Source organism: Argiope bruennichi, chromosome 6, assembly GCF_947563725.1.
Source record: "Argiope bruennichi chromosome 6, qqArgBrue1.1, whole genome shotgun sequence".
In the NCBI taxonomy this organism is placed as follows: domain Eukaryota; kingdom Metazoa; phylum Arthropoda; class Arachnida; order Araneae; family Araneidae; genus Argiope; species Argiope bruennichi.
Genome location: NC_079156.1, coordinates 6,492,763 through 6,520,545, shown reverse-complemented (window position 1 = coordinate 6,520,545; position 27,783 = coordinate 6,492,763).

The following is a 27,783-nucleotide window of genomic DNA, read 5'->3' as shown; positions in this document are numbered from 1 at the left end:
TTTTTGATCGTTGAAAAGTTATGTTTTCGAAAAGTGACACCCAATGTCGATTTTTTAAAAATTATTTTGTGAATAAAGATTCTGATGGAAATATTTAGTGATTTAAATTTATAGATCATACCATAGGCTGTGGTGGCCTGATGGTTAGGTCTTGGTTTCATGACCGGGGGGCTTGCAGGTTCCAGTACCGATTCCATCGGGTTGGGTGCATATTAAAGCCGTCGGGGACAAATGTCCACGGTATGGAAGAAAAGATTTGAGTGGGAGCTTCCAACTCAAGTGTCATCACTGCCATCTGACCGCAATTCAAAATTGCAAGGTTCGTCCTAAAATAGCGTTGTTGTAAGAAGGAACGTGAATACAACTAAACCAAATCAAGCCAAATCCTCTCAGATCATATCTCAAAATGAAAATATAACTTCCATTGATAAATGAGTGGGTTAAAATGTCGCTCAACTGAGGAATTTCAACCAGAAGATTGCGAGTTTTTTTCTTCAAATTGTCTTATCTAGCACTGCTTAAAATCTGTAGCCCGATGTCTATTTTAACTACTCACTTCCTCACTGTAGTCAGGCTGACTGCAAAACTTTTATGTGAGCCGAATTTTAATGAAAGCCATCCTCTAGGCACCTCCTTAATCCAAGTCTAAAATAGTTGAAGACCTAGGTGCTCTAAAGTTGCTTTGGTGAGTAGAAGTTTTCATATCTATCTCTATATACTGTTTGTAGCAGTACACCTATTGGAAAACATATCATTCGCAATTTGCCTTACCCTTGCAAACATAAAAATTTCAGCAGCCAGCTAATCCCTAAACTTCAGCATAGACGATATTCGAAATACAGTGACCCGATTAAAGGTATGCTACTTCTCAAAATATATCCTAAAACTAAGCAATCATAATTACTTAGATTTTCAAATCAACTGCCTATTTGCATTCACCTAAATACAAACTATACCATCTAGATTAATAATTAACAAACACCAGAAAATGAAAAAGTACACAAGATAGTAAAAAGAAGACGAAAAGATAAAAATAGAAAATCAGAAGGAACACACGCACAACAGAATTCAAAGATACTTGCAGCCAGCGTACAGAAAAAAAAAACACTCATTGTAAATAGAAAAATGTAGCAAAAATAAACATTCTGCAACAGCAATTTTGAGAAGTTCCGCAAAGGAGCTATAAGCAATTGTACTCATTCCTTAAACTAAGATTATAAAAGAGAAAATCTAAAATTTTATCAATAATTTAAGCACATAATAATACTCGCGAGTTCATTCCAAATTTGCAGAAATAAAATCCTCTTCGTTTGTAGTGTCTAATCGAAAGTAATTTTAAGCATTTTTTTAATTTAAAATTTTGAAGGTAAAAAATAAAATTTAATAACAAAATTTATAAGTTCAACTTAAAATTCCTTTAAAGATTAAAATAAAAATTTACCAAGTGAAATATTTTTTTATTTTAATTTACAGTTTCGATCTCTTGAGCTCACAGTATTTTAAAAAGCTTGAGACGCGCAGTAATAGATGATATCGTGCTTTAACTGAATGTTTGTGGAATAAGTTGCAATGCGAACAGAAAAGAACTCAGCCTTCCGGAATGTTCGACATTTTAGAATCCGATCACAGTCGCTTCTAATCCAGCCGCTGAAAAGCAGAAATATTTCATTTTTTAGATGAGTGGTTAAAAGAGATTTTATTTATAAATCTACAATATTTAGAGAATTTAAAAAGTTTAAAAAAGAATAACGTTTGGCAAACGATTACAAACTTACCCTTTTTGTAATCGCATGCGCGTGAGAATGAACTACTTGGTTTGTCTATATTGTTTTTTTATTTTGTTCTATTCTGAAACATCTCTTAAAATATGATAACAGAAAATATTAAAATTCTGAGAAGTAGGATTCTGCATCTCGGAGTCTTCCCCAAGTGTTTCGGAATATTTTACAATACATTTTGTAAAATACCTCGCTTAACGGGGAACTTCTGCAACAGAAATTCGCTTAAGGAGCACAATTCACTCCCGAATCTCACTTGTAATGCGAAATACTAGTTAAGAGAGAGAAAAAAAAAACTAAATAAATTCATAATGATGTAATTTATTATTTATAATGTATGCGTTTTTGCAAGAAAATTATTTAAATACATTTATTCTTTTATAATGCTTTAAAATATGGGCTCGGATGAGGCGGAGTATGGTCATTAAATGAATCTGTAGTAAGTATAGGTACTGTCTTATTAAAGTTCCGCTCCTCAATGCTCAATGCAATAATTTCCCATGTTTTCAGTTTTGTTCGTTCTACTTTTCTTAATCTCCTGACCAAATCGTCTCCGCAGCTTTTTGCTCTGACGCAGAATGCAGCTCCCTAAGTTCTGACTGTTTTTTCACCAGAGTATCAGTGTCGTTGTTATCTACTTCTAGCCCTATAATCTTGGTCATAGACATAATTTTATCAATTAGGGCTTTTCAGTCATTTGCCAATTCCTTCACAGTCGCGTTCGACTTCGCTATCGGATAGAAACTTCTATATAAATCTAAGAGCTTTCATGAAATAAGTTCTCAACTCAAACTCATATAGATCATTTCAGCACGTGACATCTAGTCGCCTAGCTACTCATTCTGCGAAACATCACTCGTTAAACGAGTCACATTTTTATGCACACATTTTGTTTTGCACGTTATGCGAATCACTCGTTATAAGAAGTATCCGGTGAGTGAGGTTTAACTGTATATTCTACTGTTCACTATGTTTATAGCATTGCATAATACGCTTGTATACTTTGGAAAATTGCACTGCATTATTCTATAATATATCATATTCCTCATATTTTACAATAATGTGGGTTACATGCACAATGTTTTTATTTTAAAATTGCATCACTAGCAATGAATAAGTCACAATACTTCCGATAGCTGCGAGAATCATTGGCTTTGTGAAATAAAAGAAACCTGAAGCAGAGAGTGCGAAAGCTGGATTATTGCAGTTAAGAAAAAGCAAAACCATTTGCTCCCTTCCAGTTCCTGGTTCAGAAGTTATGATCCGCTTAAAAATTCTTTCTTGAACATCTCTGGCACGTTTACTCGCTTCATGTATGTTCGTAGCTGCAAAACACACGCATAAAAAGGATGTCAATGACACAGACGAAACAAATACAATTCCTGTAAAATATTTTGCGATTATATTATTTTGTGATAGTTCCTTGATAGGATCTAAATTCACAATTCCGTAAAAGATGTTCATACAATCATACAACTGTACAAGAAGTATTGGAAGAGACATGATTCTCTCGAACGATTTCAAAACTTCGATTATAGAATCATATCCTGCCAAATACCTCTTAAAGTATTTATAATCCAGCATTGGAGCTTGGATGGCAAATATGTTGACACCAGCTGTTGAATGAGTGATCAGAATCTTCCGTATTAAGCAACAGAGAAATATGTAAAGAACGGTGAAAGCAAGTTTTAGAGATTTTGAGGCGATGACTTGAAGCAGCGTTGCGAAGCTGAATACTTTGCAATTCTGGCCCTCCCGAACATATCTGAATCCGAAAGTGAGGTACGGGATTAACTTTCGGCAATCGTCCTCTTCAAAAAACCAAGTGAGAGCTTGCCAACCTAACACAGGAATTCCAAGAATGATAACTGGTCCAAAACTTAACCACAATGGGCGACACTTCACTTTGAAATTGTTGCTTAAATAGAAGATATCGCATAATAAATGATAGATTTTTCTTTTTCTGGTTTTCAAGACACACCAGATCATGAAGGCGAGTACATCGGACGATTTTCTCGGAAGTACTTCGCTTATTCGCGTCACAGAAGGCAAATCAATGATGATTACCGAGAGTGCCGTGTAAATGAAGTAAAGCATCCACAAGAGTGCGACAAAACCCTGATAAGCAGAGCGCCATTTTGAAAACTTATAGCCAGGAAATTTGGCATCCGTTTTAACATCTACACCAAAGAGGAACATTATTTTTATTATCAAAACAAAAGACTTGCTGGATCCAGGATTGAATTTGTCGACTTTCTGATTGGCTTCAAACTGCATGTTTTAATGACTTGCTTTAATAAATTTCGGAAATTTGCATTGAAGCATTCACTGCTCTGAAGTCGATTTTCTGAATCTCCTTTGTGATGACTCTAAGAAGTGCGGCCCTTCTACATTCAGTAAAAGTAACGAAATTGCATGCCCACTGATTATGATGGACCGATAATGACCCTCAATTGGTAATTATTAACTATCGTTCATACTAATACTTCATTAACATTCAGTCAGGTACAATTACTTTTATTAGAAAATGCATTAAGTGCATTATTCTCTTAAAAAACAAAATAATCCATGAAAAAAGGTACAACGGATTAAAATAAACGAAATTTGAAACAACTTTCAATGGAATATAATCATAATTATGAGGCCTGACATTTAAAAGTAGCGTCATTTTTTTGTTGTCTTTGGTGGAAAATCTACTGTTCAAAGAAAACAAAATGCCAAAACATGGTTTGTGCATTCTCTAAACGATACATGTTTTATTCTCATTTTAAAGTAATTTGTCATTTTCCATCTACAGTGTTTCCTCTTAATGTAATCGGATATCAGCACAACAATTACATTTTGTTTATATTCTTTTGTTATAATTTAAAATGAAACCTTCTATAAAGTCGTTTTCATCTATTGCTGTAATCTATGCTCATAATGAAGGTGTGCACGCGTGTATGTTGGCACTCAACAAGCCAGACCACTTGATCTGCAGCTACCAAATTTGACACATGCATACCTCGGAAGATGGAAATATGCACCTTAAGTGATTCTTTTTTAAATTTTTGATTAATTAAAAAAATAAACTGAATTTTGTCATTTCTCCGCGATAACTTCCAAAAATATTAGTACACAAAAATAAACTTTACACCGTTTAAAAATTTAAAAAATTGTCCTTTTAATGGTACCAATTTAATGGTCCTGCGAATTTTTGCAGAATTGTAAAAAATGTTAAAGAATATTTTTTGTCTGATTTCCTACAACAAATTTCATTATTACCCTTAATCGAGTTTCTTCTATTGTTGAAAGCTAAGAAGGAAGAATTATATTTCGTATATATGTAGTATATATACAAGACAAAAAAAAAGTTGAAGTTGCAATATTGTAAAATTTAGAAGATGATTTTAGTATTTGCATTTTTAATAGTTCTATGCTGTTATAGAGGTTCATAAACATGATAGAAAGAAATAAAGTAAGACAATTAAAATTTGGTTTAGTTATATTAACGTCCGTTTTAAACCAAGACTAGAGATATTTTGGGACGGACCTCGTCATCTTGAACCACAGTCAGATGAGGAAGACGACCTTGAGCTGGCACCCCCTTTTCCACACTTTTACACCAAACCAGAAAAAGGACGATAAGACAATTAAAATACCACGATTTTAGTGTCAGATAATATAGTGGAATCATGAATATCGAGTAATAAAAGACGATTTATCTGAAATCAAATATAACAAATACTCCCAACGTACTAACTGGTAGCCTGAGGTGACTAATATTTAATAATTGTTGAAACTTTTTGGATTTTTGGATTTTGTTTTTAGTTCAAGTTGTGCTTTGCTTACTTAAACGTTTCGTATTATAACTGCATATGATTTATTTACATATTAAAGTTTTTTTTGTTCGTTAATACATTTCATTAAGAAAAAATATCATTGAAAGGTTTTCATAACTAAAGTAACTAGTTAAAAAAAATATAATTTGGAAACGCTCCAAATTCAGTAGATAGATTTATTCTGATAATGAAAATACATTTTATACAGAAAATAATTGAAATAAAAATAATCACTGAAGTCTAATTTCTAGAGAAATAATAAAAAGTTGCTTTGAAAAATTATTTTGATGAAATTAATTTTTAAATTGTTATATATAGAATGTATTGTCCTAGGTGAAATTTAATAGTGTTTGAATATTTCACTAGTTTCTTAGATATTTGTTGTAACAGTTTTAATAGCTGCTGCATCTAATGGGTTAAAATATGTAGCATATTGTCATCTGAGAACTGTTTTAAAAATGTTTCAAATAGAATTTTTATTCATCAGATTTGCTGTAAATGAGATAGGAATATTTTATTTCTATACTGAGAAATTGCCAATTGCAGAACAGAAATAAGAACTTATCAATCATCAGAATCTTCATAAAAAAAGAGATGAATGGGGATTATAATAAAATTGATGCATTTTACAACAACTTGTTTCTTTAGACGTAGAAGAAAAGGTTCTTGAGAATATTCATTTTTATCATGTGGAAGAAAAGATGTATGAGGAATGTTATATACTTTTTGCTTTGGAAAATATTTACATAACCGTTTTGTCAGTCAATGAATGAATCTTGATATTTCAAAGTAGTCAACCCCTCGATTTAGTCAAGAATAAGAGATCTAATGGAACATTAACTGAACCATTTTAGAAAATAAATAGGAATCGGTGTATCTTGCATACCTTGAAAAATCTACTGTTTCGTCTCTTTAAAGCTTGATATAAATTAAAGAAAAAATAAATCTGACATCGATATTTCAAAAATTACAGACTATAATTTGTAATGCATTCAAATATAAAATAAAATAAAATAAAATATGTAATATTTCAGCATCTCAACACATTTGATGTTAGAAAATGCAGAGAGAACTTAATTCCGACAACTCAATGTGTCAAGAGTTTGTGTTAAAAACGGCTCAAAAGGTTTCCGCATATTGAAAAATGATTATAGTATATTTTAAGTAGCTAGATTTATGATGTAAATTTTTTTTTTTTAATTTTCTTATCTTTCCTTGAATTTATTTTTGCATAACCTAATAATCATTGATGTTTAATCTTAAGAAGGTAAGTATCTGTCTTTGGAAATGAGTTTAAATATATCGAGAGAAAAAAGAAATAATGAATAATACACTCGAAAATATGCCTGAAGATTAATTTTATTTTAATGGATTTTAGCTGGCTGCTTATAAAAAATATGTCATGGACTTAAAAAGGGAAAAATAGTCACGCATTTACTATACGAAAATTCTTGCAGGAATGAGACTAGAGATTGTTTTAATTTATTATTATTTTTTTTTTGATAAAACAAAATGCCATGTCTTAAGAGGTATGCATATATTTCTCAAAAATAATTAAATCCATGCTCTTCAAAATGGAATAAAATGATTAAACTTTTTAAAAAAACTATATGGTTTTTATATAGCAAAAAAGACTTAATATTCAAGACTTCAAAATATTCTCTCTCTTTTAATTTAATTGCAAAATGAGTAAGTTAAAATGCTTCCGACTGCTGTCAGGACCATCCCTTTGGTGAAACAGAAGAAACCCCAAGCAGAGAGCCGGAAGGCTTTGCCGCTGTAGCTGGTAAATAAAAGTAGACTCTTGTTTTCACATTTCTCTTCAAGGGACTGAATCTTCTTGATCATTTCCTCTTGGATTTCTTTGTACCTCTCGCTCGCTTCGTCAACACTTGCCGCAGACAAGGAGACGCAGAGGAACGACAGCAAAGACTTGAAAGAGGCTGCTAAGGCAGCTAAAGAAAAACTTCTTATCCAAGAATTGCTCGACAACTTGTGGAATGGGTCTAAGGCAACGACGCCAAAAATATTCCCGCAAAATCAGCAGCCACAATAAGAAAGATTGGCAACGACATAGATCCTTCTAACAACTTCGCAACTGCAATGATCTGTTCATAAATTGAAAGATGGTGTTGATAATAGACATAATCGACTCTTCTTGTTTTCTGAATATGAGCATACAATAATAAATTTTCTCACGAAATTGCACAAGGTTATATATAAAATTGTAAAAGTATTGATCAGAACGAGCTTCGGTACCTGAACAATGAACATCATGCGATGCAGAACTTTGCAATAACAGCCTTCCGGAATATTAAAGACACTGAATGTAAAATAATTCATTAAAGGTTTGCAATCATTTTCTTCAAATAGCAAAGTCAGTGACAACCAAGATACAAAAAGAATAACTATGATAGCAGCTACTGCAATGTATAGCCAGAATGAGCAGAATTTTACATACGATATGAATTTTATGCAATAAATCAGATATTCCTCTTTTTCTAGAAACCAAAATACACCATAGCAAGAAAGTGATCACTTCCAGAGACTTTCTAGATATTATTTTTTCATTCACTTCTCGCTTGGAAATAAGTATATCACCAATTATAAAGGTGGCTATTGCATGAAAGATATAAACTATCCAGAAAAATTCGCAAGATTTATATACATTGAAGCCGATCGTGATGCTTTATTTTTGGAATTATTCCTGGGATTTCTAACATCCACGCCGACTGGGAAGTTATCTTTACACAAGATAATAATTGACACATGCCAGAAAAATTATTAGACACAACCTTTTTCTTACTTTATATTTTGCAAAATAATTTCTTTCCAAAAAATTATGATTTTTTTATTGTTGTTGAGGATTGGAAATTTTAATTTATATTATTCTTTCAGAATTTCTCCAGGATTCGATACTTATTAAGCCGAAAAAGTTGAAACCAAAAAACTTCGTTTTTCATCGAAAACGTAAATGGATCAAACTTTGACATATTCATTTTATACCATAATCTTTTTAATATCTGTTTCAAACTGATTATCATCGAGAAAATAAATTTTCTTTTAAATGTCTAAGTTTATCATAATAATATACTCACTTGACAAATGCTATTAACATAAGCTCTGTGTAACCTGGTTATTAAAAAATTGTCATAAAAAATAAATGTGCCAAACTTTTCATTTCCTTACAAGTCTGGGGCATTTTAATATCATAATGCATTGTGAAAGATAATTGCATCGTTATATGAAACGTGCTACTTAATCAAAAAAGGGAATCAATACATCCTTTATGGGAAAAATGTTTCAATAACGACGAACGCTTTAAAAATATTCAAAACAATCCATCATCGCAATATGAGGGACAACAAAGGCATTTCTCTTAAAAAGTTTTAAAAAAATTAAGGACGATTTAATCTTTTCAAGCTAATATTATTTTATTTATTTTGCAATTAAATTATTTAATTATAAACTTCAAATCTTGATATTATAAATCGTATCAAAGGAAAAAAATACCACATAAAATCCCAAAATCGAACAAAAAAATTTGGAAAACCATAAACCACTTGAAACATATTCTGGAATTTAAAAAAAATACACAAATCTGGAAATATTATGCATATTATGGCATAACATTTCCAGATGGCAAATGCAATAAATTCTAATTTTATTTCGTATATAATTATTCTTCTGAAAATAGTAGATGAAGGGGAAAAAATGAAGCAAATAACTAGTAATATATTTCGGAATTTAAAATAGTAACCGAAACCTACGACATTGTTTTTATGTTTCTCAGACTGAAAATACTTGCTGATGTTTTATTCATGTAGCTAAATAGTAGATAGAAAAACTAGAAGATAATTTGTTAAAGTTGACAGTTTACTAGATGACGATGCAGTGCGAATTTGTAATGGTAATAGTTTAATGTGAATTGTCAAGAACTCGAATAGCAACCAGTCTTCACTGAGATTAGATCAAGGCCAGCATATCTTTGCATCGACTCTTTGAAAGATGTTAGAACAAAATCATTGTTACAAACCTGTTCTTTTCATTTTTACTGCAAAAATTATTTTAACGGATATTTGAGCACTTCTTATATGTAAAGAGCGAAGTGTAGTCTCCTCAAAATATTCTCACGTGCTCTTTAATAAAAGTGCATTTGTGTTTTAGAAGCGTTTTTTTCTCAATTCATTGAAATCAAAATTTGCCACAGAACTGTATACAGAATTTTATCTGTGTAACTGTCTTTGTTCTGTAATTATCATGTTAATTTCCATTCGAACAGCCCGATATAAAAAATTTCTCTGAAAAGATTTAATACAAAATTTGATAGAAATTTATAAATGTGGTATACCACGTATCATCTATCTAAATTAAAAGGGGTTCCTGGGTTATCTTTATTACAGACAGACAGACAGACAGACATTTGCCAAGACTGTATTTTTCGAGCTCAGTGGGAGGTCTATAGAGATTCCCCCAAATCTCGAATTCAGAATTTTTGACGATTACAACACTTTCTCTATACTTCGAATATTACAAAGTAAAAAAAAAATCACAATACCAATGAAAATTTATTTTAATGTTCAATAAATTATTCTAAATGTACGTCTTTTCTTACGATGCAACTCTTTTTTTATTTGTAATATTGGAAAAAGATTTTGAACTGAGTATTCGATACAAAAAAATAAATCCTTCAGATTTAATGGATGTACTCAAAACAGACTCAAAGATAAAATGGAACTTCCTCAACCCATTAATGCAGTTGGAAAAAAAAAAGAGGGATAAAAATGTTCCACCACGCATCTAACATTTATCTAGAAAGGACATTTTACTTGAATTATGTATTAAGTTATATACAGTAATTTATATAAATTATTAAATATTGGCATTATGAATTGGTATTAATATTGGCAACACTTTCGCAGTTATGGATGTCTATAGAGACAGCGTGGCTCAATATTTTGCAAAGGACTTCCAACGACTTGTTGAGTTCATGCCATTTCGAGTTGCTACACTTCGTCGGGCAAAACGAGGTCCGACACTTTATTGGGAAGTATCTTTTGTCACCTCAGTGTACTAACCTCTTCGCGTACAATGACATATGCATCAAATTTCTGGATTTTAATATTTAAATCTTTTGTTAAATGAAAATATTAAGTAATTTAAAACGCGAAAATAACTTGGAAAGGATTCAATATTTCAAGTTCCCTTTATGTTATTATATGGATCTAATTAACCATCCATGACCCATCTAATTAGAAAAATTAAATAAATTAGCTAGTCAAGGGAATAAAAAATAGTAGACGATTTTTGGATAAACATATTTCAGATAAATTAGGAAGTCAGAATTCTGAGTTTCCAGACAGATAAAAGATTCTACAAAACATTTTCATTGCGAATCGATTTAGAGTATTAGTAATGAATACTGTTACGAATCTGTAATGCTGCTTCCCAGCATAGTTGGTTCCATCATCAGAAAGACTGTTTTATAGTCATCGGTATTGGCGGAGTCCGGGTGTCGCGTCGGAGGTCCCAGAGCTTGGCCACTTGGCAATTTTGGCGCCAAAATAGATTTTACCCGAAACATAGAGAATATTTTCCCGATCTGTCCATTGGGAACCAAGATACGCCTCGAAAGTTCCTGATTGGCGAGGCTTCTAGCCCCGACTTCTGAGACCTATAAAAGGAGGCAGTCTGCAGCTGCCGGGAGTAGTTGGAATCGACGGTGAAGAACGAGTCTTCCAGAGATTAGTAGAGCAGCGACGGACTCAAGCTAGTGCGAACTAAGTTGTGCGCTACTGTCTGCAGTAGAGTCTTGTTGTGTGTACGTCTCGGCTGAAGATAATTGTCTTCTCTATGCGGTATATAGTTTTCGTCCTTGTGTTGTCCTGTGTGTCTTCGTGTAAATAAACGTCGTTGTTTTATTTTTTACTGCCGCCTGCTGATTGAGCGTTCTCCACACCATATAACTTCCACTATTCAAACGAACCTGGAAATTTCGTACCAATACGTTAAGATGCTTCCAGCAGCTACTAATACCATGCCTTTGTGGAAACTGAAGAAACCCCAGGCAGAGAGGCTGGAGGGTGGATTTTGTGGACAAAGAGCAAATGGAGAAAATGCTTGCTGTTGTTTACTTTTGATGTAACTAAAGTTTTTATATTTTCTTTTGAATCTCCTTCACTCTTGCGTCGATTTCGTGCACGTTTGAAGCAGTTAGAGACACCCACAAGAAATATAACGACGCCCGCAGGAAAAAGAAAACGATAGCCGGAGTATGACTTTTCAAAAATTGTTCCTTTTTCACCTGGTGAAATGAATCGAATTTGATGAAATATACTTGCAAAGTCATTCGCTGCGATGAGAAAAATAAGAAAAGACATCTTATTTTCAAAGGATTTCAGGATTTTGGGGACAGATTCGTAAGATTTTAAATAATGGGAGGAAGAAGTGTAGCAAAACTTTTCATTTAAACCCGAGATCGTTAGTGCTTTATTTGAAATCGTGTTAAGGAGTTTACAGAAAAAACAACAAGCGATGATATAAAATACTGTGACAGTTGTTCGCAACGGATATAGGGCAATATGAAACAGCAGTTGAAAAATGATTATAAATTTACAATTTTAACCTTTCGGTATGTAGAAAAAGTATAACGTGTAATAATCCATAATTTTTAAACCATCCTCTTCATTAAAAGGTATAATATGGTTAGCCAACGCATTACAGGAACACCTAGGTCCTTATTATTATGAAATAAAACAGTTATGACATCTTTTCGTAATAATAACAAGCACCAAATTACAAATGCATTAACATCAGTAAACTTTTTTCTTCTTATTTTTTTTAATGGAATTCGTGATTTGCATATTGCAATAGTTGCCACGGTGTGAAGGAAGTAAATTTTACACAGAAGTTACACAAATTCAGATAAAATGAACATAGTTTTTATTTTTTATTTTTTTATTCCTGCTATTTGAACCAAAAAGAAACGTCATAACAGTTATAAACAAAAAGTTCAGACAATAATTGAATTTCTTATTTATACCCATATTAACAATCATTTAAACTATCTCTTTCACTTGTAATGTAATTTTATATAGGCTTATTTCCTATTAAAAATAAAAGAAATCTTCTTTAACATCCATTTTTTTTGAAGCGATCACTTTTAAAAGCATGATCAGCCAAATTACTTCTTGCACTCTTTTCTGCAAACTTGGGAATCGGGGTAGCTATCTCTCCGTTTATGCGATTCAATTTTATTAAATAGGGTCAATCAAATGATTCTTGAATTTTCTTGTTCGAGTTTATCCATCACAACAAATGAATGCTGATTTGTACACAGAAACATCTTTTTTTCTTATCTCAATAGATCACATATTTGACCATTCCAATCAAGATATATTTTTGTAGACATTATGACAGAAATGATGAAATGAACTCGTACAGTATTTGAGCAACAGGATAAACATAATTAATCGTGTCTCCTAATATTAAAAAAAAAAATGTTACATTTCACTTTTTGTACTTTAAAATGGGCATTGGATTCTAAAATTGCATGCATGCGTTTACCACAATTGACTTACGTCACTCTAGCATGAATTGACTCAAATGCATTACTACATTGGGCATCAGAGCGTATGGATAACACTCATTTTATCGATTGTTTTATTAAAGTACTTATGCAAATACCATCATTGTTCGCCAAATTCGATTTTAAGTTTTGATATTGTTAGCCTCGAAGAGCACTTTTAATCTACTAGATGCAAGCAATTGCCTTGTTGTTTACGAAAGATATTTTTTTAGAAAGCACTTTGCAGTAATGTGTTCATTCGAGGCAAAAATACATTGACAGAATTTCAGTCATAACATAATAAAGCAGTGCATCACCATAGTAACGAGGAAAGAAGAAAATATGAATAAAGAGAGAGGAAATTAAATTACATTTTTCTGAACATCGCCTTCTTTGCATCAAAATAATGTTTTGGTTGTCCGTTTAATTTTCTCACGGATAAGGTTGTTTTTTAAGTAAAGAATTTGAATGCCAAAACGCAGCCGTAGTAGCTTCAGGCACTGTAAACAAAGTAATTTGAATAACTAGCCATAATTTTCTTTTAACATTTGTACAATTTTGCTTACAAATTAAAAATGCGGAGCAGTGGCAGGTAAATTGCTGTCAGCTAAGGGTGGTGGTGGCTCACTTCAGATTTTAAAATAAAAGTACAATTTAACTCATAGCTCCATAGCATAATCAGTACATCTCGTATGGAAGCAACTTTTTTTATGAAGTACTTTTAGAAATGTAGCGGGAGCTTTATTTATCAAATAAGTATTTTAAAAAAAGATTAATAATTATTTTTTGACTCCTTATTGAGTTTAATAATAAACTAGCCGCCTTTGGCAACAAGTTTATTTACACCAATTATTGACTTTTTCAACGATGAATGTGAAATAATTAAGTCATAGCGATTATTCATCTCATCGACGATTAAATCTGTTTTAGCGAGTGTTAAATTTTCTGTTTGATGCCTGTTTCTTTTACTTCTCTTTTCCTTTTTTTTTCCTTTGATTTTTCCTTCAGGTTGAAGACCCAATTCCACCGAAGAACCGTCGTGTAAGCGGGTCTGGTGCACATCTGGTCCATCGGGGCCAAATGTCCTCCCGCTAATGTGGAAGCTTGGAGAGGGGGTGGCAGCTCAGATGTCGTGCTTATCATCTGGCCGAAGTTCAAAATTCCAAGATCCATCCCAAAATAGCTTAGTGTTGCTTTAAAAAAACGGATGTTAACATATATAACTAAAATAAGGAGAGAGGAAACGAGGAGCGACAGTGGTGGATCGAAAGTAATCCTCTCGAGATTGCTTGAATTGAATATATTTTTGAGTAGCAGGATAGAGCCCTTCTCAATTTGAATATTACTTTGTAACATTAATAATTATCTTACAAGGTTGATCAAAAGGCAATTAAAAGGATATCCTTATCGATAAGTATTCCTGAGTGGTCACTGTAAATTATCGGAATGGCTGGAAAAAGTAATCATAAAATTGTGGAAATACTTTTTAAAATAATTTTGGTGAATAAAGCCGGAAGACCCTTTATAGTTCAGTAAAGATAGATATATATGATAGGAGTAAAGGGAGCTGCCCAGTAGATAAATGGGTAGTTGTGTTTCAGGATATGGGGGGAAAATATTTTATTTGAGATTTGATGGAATCTTCGATTGATTTACTTTTTTTACTTTCACGTACACAAAGCACATAGAAAGTACTGTAATCGTCAAAAAATTCTAACTGGATATTTTGACGAATCTCCCTTTTCACCTTTCTGACTTCGAAAACAACATTTTTGGCATTATGTCTGGTTATCTATAACGAAGATAACATAAAAATATTTCGAGCTTGGTTAATGAGATTTGGTGTTGGTTTTTACGCCAAATTTGTAGACATCAAACTTGAGCAAATTCCCTTCTGATGAAGACTTTTTGAAAAGAGCTAGATGGATAAGCGGTGCATAGATTTACAGCTTGTAATGTGCATGCCAAATTCTATGGGGATGACCGTCCGTCGATCTGCACTTTCAGAAACATATAAATACGATAGCTAAAATACATCAAATTTGGTTTGTTATTTTATGACTATAAGTGTACTTCTGTTTCAAATTTTTGTATCAATTGTTTGGGAAAAGCGCATCTAAAACATAAATTCGATTTTCGGATAATAATAACTGCATGCCTGGGATGAATCGCCAAAAACCTAGCCAAGTATCACACTATTAATTCAGTAAAACTTTTGAATTAGCTTCAAAGGATAATATTTCGTAACTATTGTGAGCCAATATCAGATAAGACATTGTCTTGGGTAACAATTTCATTTGAGAATACGTGAGAAAGTTTTGGGGAGATGGCTCACGCTGATTACATCTTTGTGAATAGCGGCATTCCTGTTAATGCTGGTTGATACGTGTAAAACGAATCTCATTTTAATGATCTACACAGTTCATTCCTGTACTTGGAATGTATAGAAAAGAAATGTGTGGGAATTTGGTTGTAACCCAATGACTTGAGTCATAGTGGAGAGTTTCGTTCGATTATTTTCTATAGAACTTTTCGGAGCAATATACGGATTGCTTAATTAAAGCAGTTTATTTCAATAAGTAATCCTCCTTGCTCCAAGTGAGAAGATGTATCTTCTAAAATATTACGAAGAAATACTTCTAAGAAATATAAATTAAAGGGGCATGGAGTAGGAAATATATGTCTCCTGGAGCACAAGAAATTGATAAATACATCAACTACAAACTACATCAACTTCGGTATTGTGTCTCACTATGTGCGGCATTTGTTTATGTGCGTCAAATGGATACGAAACGCATGAGGTTAAGCTCTTTCCCCATTTCTACTTTGGAGACATGAGAATTCTCATCGGGAAGAAAATATTTATAATTATATTATTCCCTACAATTTCCCCTATTTTAATTAATTTAAGTGCAGACAGGGGAGTCAAATAAATCAAACAGAGTAGGAAGACTATTTAAAAGGATAAAGACAGATTTATTCAGGCTTTGAATCAAAATAACTATTTGAATAAGCATAAATGTTACGAAGATATAATCACAGAATTGCAATAACGAAAAAAAATTTCAGTAGAGCAAGTACTTTTATATGTTAAAAAATAATGTTATTGCTGGTCAGTAGTTTCGATATTCCGATTCCAAGTCATTTCCAGTATTATTAACAACGTATAGTTCACAAAAAAAAGAGACAATAATCACAAATTTCATATTCTGTTTTTAATCAAACCAACCAAACAACACAAAAATATGTCATAATAATCCGAGGTTTTTTCGTAATTCATAGAGTTTGTTATTTGGCTTTAACCACTCGACAGATTTGTCTGTAACCAAGGGTACAATGAACTATCGCATTTTCTCATTTATAAATTAAAACAAGACGCTCAGAAATGTAATAATTCAACACAAAAATTACTTGCAATAGATAAATATCTCAAATATGCAATGGATTCTCACTTGAAACGAAATCACAAAACATTGCCAAAATAGAAAATGCTATCTACTTACATTACAAAAAATAAATCAAGTAGAAGTTCGAATAAATTCGGTCATTTTTTTCATAAGCCTGTAACCATTTTACGTGACCAGTATAAATAAGTTATAATAATGAAAATGTGTTTATTATAATTGATTCTTAAAGAATACAAAAGTGAATCAATAAATGCATCATTATTCGAGTCTAACTGTGACTGTCACTTTTGATCTCGGTTTGCCATTTGTAGTAGAATGCGCAGTTGCATTCACATGAAACTTTAAAATCAATATCTTAAATCAATCTTAAAATTTTGATATAGCATCGAGATAATAAGATTTGACTATCTTTTTTTTTATTGGAAAACTAGTCATTTAAGACGACTAGCTGCCTCACAGGCAGTATTGACTATATTTGACTTCAGATAAATCGTTTTTTAATAACTTCACCATTTTATGACATAAAGTCATATTATTTTAATTGTCTTAATTAAGTTCAGTTTATCGTGTATGAATCTTTCTAATGGATGCACTCCCAAAATATGATATCGCTGTTGAAAGTGTAAATATCTGATTCATCTGTCTTCTAAATTTCGTGATACTGTGAATTCACTGTTTTTTATTTGTATTCCAAACAACACAGATATTAAACAAAATTCTCATCATTTGGCTTTCAATAACAGAATCAAAACCAGCGATTATGCATTTGATGAAACAATGAAAACGGTATGAATTTCAGGGAAACAATATGCTGGAAATCGAGCAAAATATAATTTTTAAAAATTACTTTAACTAAAAAAAATTACATACCTATTAAATTGGTATCATTAGAAAGACAATGTTTTAAATTTAGGAACAGTATAAAATTAATTTTTATATTATAATATTATCAGACGTTATCGTTTTATTTTTAATTAATTGAAATTTCAAAAAATCGCACCGAAGCGCTCATTCCCAGCTTCCAAGGTATACATATGTCAGATTTAATAACTGTAGGTAAAACGGCCTGACCTACAATGTGTCAATGTGCACACATTCATTCAGCTCTATTATGAGTATAGATGGATCGTTCGAGATTACATTTTGCTTCCTCATTTCTCAGAGTGCTATCCATGAGGAACGCTTGCAAAATAAAAATATTTCATTTACAATCAAAATATGTATAGATTTAAAACATGTGAAGAATTTTATAATTAAAAAAAAACGTTATTTAAGAAAATTTTTGATTTTTTTTTCTTTACATTTTTAAGTTTTAGAAGAAGTTATTTGAATGAGCAGAAGAGAATACGTCAGAACGCTTCCGACTGCTACCAGAATCAAACCTTTGGTGAAATAAAACAATCCCCAGGCCGACAAGATAAAAGGCGGATTTTGGTGCATCACAAGAAGAAGGAATGAATTGTTGATATCTTTTTCCTGAACCGACAACTCAAGTACATGCCTCAGTAACTTTTCTTCGGTGTCTTTGTACCTTTTACCAGCCTCGTGTATGCTTGAAGCTGCCATCGACACGTACATGAAAGACACGACCGAGAAAAACGAAGAGAAGAGTATTCCCAACCAACTGTTCCTGAGAAATACGTAATTGCTCATCTGTGTATTTAGCCACATAAATCCAGAAAACATACCCATCAAATCTCCCGCCTGGATCAGGAATATAGGAAGCGACATTGTTTCTTCAAAATGTTTTAAAACTTCAAGCACATGTTCGTACTTCAACAAATACTTTTTCACGCTTGCATATCCTGACACGTAATTGTTATTATTTACAAACTTTGATCCGGTAATGGAATGTACATTTAAAGTGTTTCGGAAAAATCGACAAAGTATTATATAGAAAACAGCTGCAAATGTGGGTGGTACGTATGACATAAGGCCGAAAAGGAATGCAATAAAAGCGAGGAGATTGCAATAGGGTTCATTAGGTATACCAGCCACATTCAAGGAATAGTATGTCATCAAAAGTTTGCAATCGGTTTCATCATAAAGGGCATATTTGCTTAACCAGGCTAACACAGGAACAAGGAAAACGATGAGTCCTCCTAACTTTATTATTCCAGTGTTTACTGACACACCGAAGCTGATGGCCAAACTGTTTATTTCCTTCAACAGCTTTGAAATCTCTTGCCTTCTGTACATGAGTGTTAACCAAACTGAGAATGCAAGTAAATTGCTTAATTGCCTCGTTATTTTTACCGTTACGCCCACAGATGTTGATGTTTTACTTCTTATAAATAACAATACAGAATAAAAAACATATATTATCCACAAAAATACAATAAACTTTTGATAAAATTCCTTGCATTTTGATTTCCAAAAGGATGGTCTTCTTCCTTTGAATTCTATATTCAATCCCAAGAGACAGGCGATTTTTATTAAAATACCAAACGGTTGATTTTTATTGTAAGCAGCTTTAGACATTATCGGATTTTCTGTACTGATTGTCTGATATTTCTGGTTTCTGTATTATAGTCGGACTGCTTAGACGATATTATATTTCAATTTCTCAGAAGTAAAATAATTATTCTTTTATATATGAAGAGTAAGTGATCGTCAACTCTTTAATTGAAGCGATGTTGTTTTGAACAGCGCATGAATGTAGGAGATAATATCTCTTTATTGGTTTGTTTTTTATTATTTTTCAATGTCAAAGTGACTGCGAGTACAATGTTATCAAGAAAGGAAAAGTAGTTATTGATCCATGGTGTCAATATTTATTTTTGCTTCGGGCATCATTCAATTCAGTTAGCTTTTCAAAAAACGAGGTTTTAAGAACAAAGAAACCTTTCATTATTTCTCGACTGCGAATTTCGTGAAGGCTGAGTTTCATTTACATAAAACTTACTTGAGGCTGCTATTCTTTGGCATATTTTCAAAAACATAAAAAATTTTGTGAAAAAAAAAATATTGGAAAATATCGAAATAATTTTCTGAAAATCAAACAAATTTCGAAAGCCGTTCTTTGAGATTACATAGTTGATCCACCTCCCTTAATTTTTTAAATATTTTTTTTTCGTAACTTCACTAGAACGAAACTTCAAAAAAAAATTTCAAAACTTCTTATTAAGATTTTGATTATTTTGTACAGTAAAAGTTAAATAAGATTTGCAGAACATTCTAAAATGCCAATGTAATAGTAATAATCTACCATAATTCCACGAAATCTCAATACAAATACAAAGATCTTTTAAAATAGTTCCTCTTGGAAACTCAATATAGTTGTAATTTGAACTCGCAAGTGCATACTTTATTTCGCAACGCGATGTAGGGAGAAAATTCAATTTCCCACATCAAGTTTTTAAAGTATATGGCTCGTACCTCAATTCTTAATCTTTATTGATACTTTCAATTTGCTAATAAACAACCCTTTGCATACAAAAAAGTAATTAGATGCATAATTATTCATGAGATGCATGCTTTCGTTTTACTCCCTCAAGAAGTCAATGTGAAATTTTAAACATTGTGGAATTTTTTTGACTTTTGGAAAGCAAGGAACTTCAAAATGATGCAACAAATACGAAACTTAAACATATGGATAATTTTAAAATTGGTGTCAATATGAAATCAATAGAATAAAACCTCTTTATAATGGCCTTCGTTCCACGCGAAAGCCATCATTCTGAAAATTTTTCATTTCGGAAGACAAACTATGCATTCAAACAAATAAATGCATCATTTATTTTAACTTGGTAAGTTTTAAGACATTATTAAAAAAGTTGTCATTTTTAAGCTTTCCAAATATGTTGAAAAAAGATACAAAATTCATATGATTTGAGTCACAAAAAAGGAAAAAAAAAATGAACAGACTACATTTTCAAAGAATTATAAAATTTAATTATCTTTCCAAAAATTGTCTTAAATTTTTTAATGTTATTATCCATTTTAATTACTTTTAGTAATGGATATAAGTGTTGAAGAAACATACAACAGAGAATGACCTAGAGAAATGTTAATATGTTGTTTTAAAATGCTTTTGAATGTGTATGAATTCGGACGCCGGAAAAAATAGGATGGCATACAGGATTATTACTTACAACTTCTTAAGAGATATTAACAGAATTGATAAAATTATTCATTAAAAGTGTACACTCAAATGCCAAAAATGGAGTTACTATAATGAATGGTTGTGGATAAATACAATCATAATGCTTTGTTTTCTATCTTTAAAGCAAAAGTACCAATAAATATTATTCAACAGGGAAGACAGCTTCTATTTTCTATATATAAGCAAAGAAATAAAAAATTACAATGTCAAGTTATTTTCCTGTTCATGTCCTTATAGACTTGCGAATATCATTCGCTTCAAGAATAATTATAAAGAATAAAAATAAATTATCTGGAACAATTTTGTGAGTTTCAAACGGAAAGATATGAATCTTGCGACCTTGAAATGAAGCTCTCTTTGTCACCGAGGACAATGCCAAAACTGAAACACCCTTTTTCTAATTAACTATAAGTTTTCGATAAGTGCTGAGACATAAATATAATATCAAAAATTTTAATTTTTTTAATGAGGAGTTTATGTGTGATTATTGTAAATTAGATTTTGGTCAAGTATTGTAACAAGCGGTTTAGCAATGTCATTTCCATTTATTCCTTCTGTCTTTTTAAGAGAGCTCAGAAGATATTTGTCTTCAAAAAATTGACTTTTTAATTTTAGTTTAATAGGAGGTAATAAAATTTAAATTAACAAAATAATTCATAATTTTGAAAAGTCAAAAGTTTATAATTTATCTTTTAACAATGAATCTAACGTGAGCTTCTATGATAGAAAGATAAAGTATTTATGTCTTTTTCTCAAAACACATTCGAACACAAACGAAAAAAAAACAAAAAACATTTTGGGTCGCATAGAAAACACTCCATTCAATATAATTGCAAGAATCTTTATATAGCATTATTATTGTATCAACATTATTATTAATATTAACAAACATTATGCATCTGTTAAGTTCATTCTTATGTTTTTTTAGCAGTAATATTAACCTATAGAATTTATTTATCATGCAAAATGTCATATAGTTTTTAGATTTATGTATTATTATTATTATTCATGTAGTAAATTCACGTATTAATACATGAATATGTATTATTATTATTTGAATATGTACTATTATTATTCATGTATTAATATTATTCATTATTTTAGACTTACGTATTTCGTGAGTTATTATTTTTGTTGTTGAAATTTTTGTTACTAGCAAGTTCAAATTAAAATAAGCTCACTGTAATTTCTAAATCCATGATCATATATTATGCCAATTTTTAAATGATTTTACTCAGAATTATTTTTTTCTGAACATGATGAACTTGAAAACTATCGCATCGCAACACATATTCGATTTGCAATTTTAAATAAATACTTTAAGAAAAGAACATTGCCTACTATTTTTTAATCAAAATAAAACATTCCTACTATATTTCATAATTTTCTATCGGATATAAAGTTTACTTACGAAAAAAATCGCTTTTATTTACAACAGAAATTTTGACAGTTTTCAAGAATGTCCCAGCTCCCTTAAGATAAGTTTTTTTCTCAACTTTCGGGGCTTTCTTTAAACATTTTCTGTCAAAATTGTTGTCACATAAATGCGCCATCTATGTTTTATTTCTGTACATAGTGTCATATACTTTGGGAGTAATTGCGTACAAGCATTTTCGTAATCTCATGTAATTTCCTTTACCGATCAAAGTCCTTTACCGATTTGTTATTATTACTGATAGTGTCCTTTACTCATTTTTTCATCAATGTTCTTTACAAATTTGCCTTTATTAAAAATTAGCTTTTAAAAATAGTTGCGAGTGGTGTAGGACACAAAAAGAGAAACCAGAGGATATTATCTAACAACTGTTTTAACTAATTAATAGCTAATTAAAACTTTTATAATAGTCTCGAAACTATTCCATTTGATTTAAATATATTGTGATTAAGTGATTAAGCTTGAAATCTTGCATTATAAGAAAAATAAAAATTTGTGGAAACAACGAAAATTTTAAAATCTGCCTTGGACTTGTAATGTTTCAATATTTGGCAATTAATAAAAAATCCCATTTTAAAAATGATAAAATTCCTTTTTAATTCTTTTTAATTATTATCAAAGGAAATTTCCTTCAATTATATGCAGCATTTATTTTACTATCCTTTCTAACCTCAATATTCTAAATTTTCTATTCAAATGAAAATAAAAATCTTTAAAATCATTTGAACTATTTGAAATAGAAGAATTTCTATAAATAATTTAAACTCTTGATGAATAATTAAAATTATTTTATTTTGGCGTTTTTCCGCAACATCTTCAGAAAATATTAAAGCACAAAAATGATTTTTACATCATCTTAACATTCAAAACATTACATTTTATCCTTCCAGTGTAATACCATAAAACAGGCCTGCGATGATAAAATACAAGGGAATTGATAGCTGAACCTCATGTATTTTTTTTTGGTGTTGAAATAAATTAAAATAATGAAACATTTCTAACATGTTTTCTTGAAAAATTCCATTTTAATTATCGCTTATCCTGATAACATTCCATCAGCCATACGCCCTGTTCCTCTTGCACCTAATGTGCTAGTGCCCTTGCCTCCAACTGAATTGCCAGCCATCTCTTCATACTCGTGACATCCAGAAGTTCTAAGCTCCGATACCGAATATAAGCTCTCTGCTGCCGATTCACCTCAGTCCTTCTCTCAGGTTGAACTTAATGATCTGAGTAGAGATCTGGGCTTTTTGAAAGAGGCAGATGAATTGTTGGGCTCCAGATTAAAAGATAAAATTTTTGGTCAAAGGAACCTCTTTATAATGTTACAAGAATCAATAAATGGAATTTGTTAAGTACTTTGAGAAAGAAAAGAACCTAGTCCATTATTCTGATGTTCCCGGATGGATGTGCAAATTTAATACCATTTACTATAAAGAAGAATGAAGGTTGTTTACAGATTCATCGAAAGGGAACCTTTAAGCTATCCTTCTTCATCACAGAAGCTTTTATGCATCTGTACCATTTGCACACTCGGCGTCTTTAAAAGAACGCTATGAAAGCTTGGTTCTTGTCCTCAACAAAATATGCCTACCACAGTTGGGCTTTTTGCGGTCATTTGAAAGTTTTCTCCATGTTTCTTGTCCAACAAGACGAATTTGTAAAGATCCCATGTTTCATTCGTGATTGGGACAGCTGTGATAAGACTCAACATTAGATTTAAAAAAAAAAAAAAGAATGGCCAAAAAGACAAAATTTTGAACTAGACACCAAAAATGTTATTCGGAACAGCATAATTGAACCAGAAAAAAAAGTATTTTTAGCTCCGCTTCATATAAACATAGGTGTAATGCAACAGTTTGTCAAGGCTGTTCCAAAAGATGGCAATTGTTTCAAATGCCTGTGCAAATATTTCCTAGTATATCCGAAGGCAAATTGAAAGAGGGTATCTTTGTTGGTCCAAATAACTGTAAGCTCAAGAAGAATAAAGAATTTGAGACTAGCATGACAACAAAGGAAAAAGAAGCTTGGGTTGCTTTCAAAGATAACAGTAAGTTTCTGAGTAATTACAAGGATCCTGACAATAAACCAGTTGTTATGAAACTGCTGGACGAATTTAAAACTTTAGGTTGTTGCATGAGTGTCAAAATACCTTTCCTTCATACACATGTGGACTTTTACCAGACAATTTAGAAGTAGTCAACGAAAAACATTATGAAAGGTTCCACCAAGATCAAAGATTTGGAGCACAAATATGAAGGAAGATGGGACAAGAACATGCTCTTCGACTACTGTTGGATGTTAACACAAGATAGCCTGAGATTAAACATAAAACAAGAACATCAAAAAAAAAAGTTTCAAATGAACAAGAGTACTACTTAAATAGAAATGTGTGTGTGTGTGTTTTGGTTTTTTTTTTTTTTTTTTCTTACTCAGTTTAAAATTTGTTTCAAACTTTCCTGTACGCAAACATTATATTTGCTCCTCTTGGTCCATAGTTTATTTTATGTAAGTTACCTTAATAAAAACGAATTTAAAAAGTTTAAATCCAAGGGAATTTATAGTTTTTCTCTCGACCAGAGGTGTCTCGTGTGATCTGGCAACTGCAGTCTTCATCCATTTAAATCCATAAAAAATTAACCGATTGCTCAAAAATTAATTTGTCTCTGCAAGAATCGATTTTACATAGATTTAAATGGATAAAAACCACGGTCACCAGATAGTACATGCAAAATTGTTCGAGAGAATTTCTTTTCAAATAGGATTTTAATAAAAATATCGATTGTACAAAAAAATCCTGATGTGATGGGAAAAAATAGAGGTCATTTTCGAAATCAGCAAGTAAGAAAACATAAAATCAAGGAAAACTTTTCTTGTATTTTTCAAAAACTTCAATTTCGTCAACTTGTAAATTTTTTAATCAATTTTTAAAAAATATTTTATGCATATTTTACAGTAATACATTTCATTGTTGAAATGAATCTGCAATCATTTTCATTGTTGCTTTAATATTTTATCCTGAATTTTCCCCCATCGTTCATCATCACAACATGAAGATTCAGCTTTTTTCTGCCATGTTCAATAGGTTTTGAAATATGTCTTGCTTTTCATAAAATTTTAGCATTTTATTATACTTACAATGAATGCTCGATTTCAGAATTAAGCAAGTCAAAGAAAGAAAAACAAATAATTACAATATCCACATTTTAATGTCATGTTAGTTTTAACATATTTTTCATTTGATATCTAATTGCAATATCAATAATGAATAAGTTAAAATGCTTCCAACAGCTGACATGATCATTCCCCTATTGAAACTGAAAAAGCTCCATGCTGATAAAGTGAATGGAGGACTATTGTGATTGACAAGCAAAAGAAGTAGTTCCTTTTCGTGCATGTCAGGAGAAATAATAACCAATTTTAGCATTTCTTCTTGCTCATCTTTTATAACCCTGCAAGCTTCGTGCACTCTCGTAGCAGCCAAAGAGACACACAAAAAAGACGCCACCGCTTTTAAAGCCATGAAGTACAGTGAAAAAGTGTAATGCTTTAAAAACCATCTTTCCCCCGACTGATGAAAAGGATCCAATTTAACGAAGCTATAAAACATAACTATACAGTCACTCATTTGAATCAGGAAGATCGGAAAAGACATGGTGCTTTCAAATGATTTTAAGGTTTGGGTTAAGGATTCATAAGTAACTAAATGATGTCTAATGGCACTGCATCCCTTGTCTTCTAAATTTCTGGATGTTATTTTCGAGAATTTGTGAAGAAGTTTGCTCAAGTGAAAACACAATATTACATAGAAAACAGCAAAAGAGGTGCTCAAAGCATACACTCCAAGATTGTAAAATAGCATTGCTATACACAACACGACACAGTTATAGCTTTCCGGGACATAGGAATAATTGAAACTAAAGTAAGTCATCATTTTCTGGCAATTATTTTCAACAAAAGGTATGCTGACGCTCAACCACATCAGTAATGGGACCCCGACAGTTACAGCCAACCCAATTTTAGTCCATACTGTTTCGAAAACAACACTTAAGTTGTTTCCTAAATAGTGAATGTTCGTAAGTGAATTGCGAATCTCTCGGTGCCTACTTCTAAGAGTGCACCACAATGCGAATGCAATAACAATGGGAAATTTTCTGGATAATGTTTCCTTGAAGTCTGTTTTTGATGATCGAATTTCATACGAAAACGTTATTGCGATAGGATGCAAAAGGAACATAATCCACATAATTGATATTAGTTTCTGGTACATCGAACGTAGTTTTGCAGCCTTGTTGTTTGAACTCTTTGAATTTTTTTCTATATCGACACCGAAAATAAACATTATATTTATCAAAAATGAAAGAGGATTGCAGTAATTGTCATAGGTGTTATTTTTAATATTTTCCATTAATAAATTTCTATGGGGCCTGAACAAAGAAACCATACCATTGGCCAACCCTTTAGGTTTCACTGATGCATGCTTCTAAGCGTTGAAGGTGAAACCAATATCAGTGCTTCTTAAAAGGCTAGAATTATTTAGTTACGTTGATTGCATTGATCTGTGAGTTATTGTTAAAATATTCTCGTCCGCAGTATCTACTCAGGATCAAAAAGTCGCTCGCGAATTCTATAGTGGTCGCTTAAAGAAACGTCTATTGTTTACTGCTCATACTCAAAGCAAAATGTGAAGGTGACTGTTTACCAAAAGTTTTTCTGTAGTATTGTGAAATATTTCAATTTGGTCAAAGGGGTTGCCTTGGCAATAAACACAACCGATGCAGCTCCTTTTCTTTTGTTTGTTTGAAACCACTTTTTAGATAAACACTCACCACGTGGTCCACCTCGGTAATTTAATTATGTTGACGAACCGAAACGGAAACCTTTTCTTTTGTAAACAAAGGCCCATTTTTACAATAAGGCAAATGGTAAATTTTTAATTAGGTCTTTCAATTTTTAGATGTCTCTTTACACGTTGCAGGGAAGCTAATTTCTCTAACAACTTGTTTACAACTACGCCTTAAAAAAACATTCAAAGTGGCGTAATGTAAACATAAGTCAATAAATGTTGAAGGAAGACGTATTTATTTGTTACAATTTATTTATTTATTTTTCCAGTTTCGTATTCTTCTATAAAAGCAAATATCACTTTGCCGAAGAAAAGGAAAGAGAAAATATTTTTATATCGATTTGCTTATTGGAAACAATGTTGACATTTAAAAAGCCGTTTGAGCATTTTCATTCCTGAAAAATGATAATTTAGGAAAAAATTATCAAAACCTTTTTTTTTTTTTTTTTTTTTTTTTTTTTTTTTTTTGAGATGTGACAAAAATGTACGTTAATAAGAATTCTTTGGACCAATTATTTTAATTGACAGTATTTAAATGTACATTTTTTATGTAACACGAGATTTGGCCAATTTTATTAAAAGATATTATTAAGGTTAAACAAACCAAAATTGAAATGAATATGATAACAGCTATAGATAAATATAAAAATAAAAGTTTGTACTCTAACTTTAAACATTTTCTTATGAATATTGCTCTATCAAAAATTATTATTCAATGCAAAAGACAGTTTCTTTTTTCTGGGTATCGGTACTGTACAAATAATAGTGATCATTTAAAATGACTGATCATTTAATGATGACAAGAATGAATCACTTACTTGACT